Source organism: Salmo salar, chromosome 29 (genome assembly GCF_965601325.2).
Source record: "Salmo salar chromosome 29, fSalSal1, whole genome shotgun sequence".
Taxonomy (NCBI): Eukaryota; Metazoa; Chordata; class Actinopteri; order Salmoniformes; family Salmonidae; genus Salmo; species Salmo salar.
This window is the reverse complement of record NC_138319.1, coordinates 44,428,789-44,430,000: the sequence shown is the minus strand read 5'-3', so window position 1 is coordinate 44,430,000 and position 1,212 is coordinate 44,428,789. Positions and strand designations below refer to the sequence as shown.

Genomic DNA, 1,212 nt, shown 5'->3' with positions numbered 1-1,212 from the left:
TCCCTCTTCTGTGTGTGTGTGTAATGCAGTAACTTGATTTATTCTATATTACTGTAACTTGATTTATTCTATATTACTGTAACTTGATTTATTCTACATTACTGTAGCTTGATTTATTCTGTATTACATCAATTTGATTTATTCTATATTACAGTAACTTGATTTATTCTATATTACATCAATTTGATTTATTCTATATTACAGCAATTTGATTTATTCTATATTACTGTAATTTGATTTATTCTATATTACAGTAACTTGATTTATTCTATATTACATCAATTTGATGATTCTATATTACTGTAACTTGATTTATTCTATATTACTGTAATTTGATGTATTCTATATTACTGTAATTTGATTTATTCTATATTACTGTAACTTGATTTATTCTATATTACTGTAATTTGATTTATTCTATATTACTGTAATTTGATTTATTCTATATTACTGTAATTTGATTTATTGTATATTACTGTAATTTGATTTATTCTATATTACAGTAACTGGATTTATTCTCTATTACAGTAACTGGATTTATTCCATATTACAGTAACTGGATTTATTCTCTATTACTGTAACTTGATGTATTCTATATTACTTTATTAAAACAGTGTTGTATCTGTCTCTCTATAACTGATGTCATTGGTGTTTTCTATATTTCTGATGAATATTCCCTGTGTGTTTGGATGTATTAAACTCCGTGAGATAGAGCAGTCTTTACTGATGCTGAGTATAACATGACTAATTTTACTGGGAACAAAATTGCACACGCGTACGTCCTCGTCTCTCTCTGAGTTAAAGAGATCCATCTTGGCTATTACAGTCAATTATGTCTGCAGTTCCCATGGCAACATATACCGTGTCTACATAAAACAGTTACACCTCACTGTGTGTCTGTCATCTCTGTTTCTGGTCTGTAACTATAATCTAATCAGACTTCTCTAAAAGATAGAAAACATGTTTACTGTCTATCTGTCTCTCTTTGTCTTTTTCTGAACTCTCTGAGAGGTAGAGAAAGAGGGAGAGAGAAAGGTTAGAGAAAGAGAGAGGGAGAAAGAGGGAGAGGGAATAAGAGAGTTAAAGAAAGAGGGAATAAGAGGGGTAGAGAAAGAGGGAGAGTATGGGAAAGTAGGAGAGAGGTAGAGAAAGAGGGAATAAGAAATGTAGAAAAAGTTAAGTAGAGGAAGGGAAAGAGGGAATAAGTAGGGT

The 1,212-nt window shown here is 30.3% G+C and overlaps 1 protein-coding gene across 2 annotated transcripts in view; it reads left to right on the top strand.

Annotated features, from left to right (window-relative positions):
* The window catches only part of phex (phosphate regulating endopeptidase homolog, X-linked), a 33,583-nt gene extending 32,694 nt beyond the window's left edge, over positions 1-889 (top strand). For both annotated transcript variants that reach the window (XM_082970845.1, XM_082970844.1), the window contains one exon: positions 1-889. This exon is cut by the window's left edge and continues 160 nt beyond it. The gene's annotated coding sequence lies outside the window, so the exon portion shown is untranslated.
* The last annotated feature ends 323 nt before the right edge of the window (positions 890-1,212 follow it).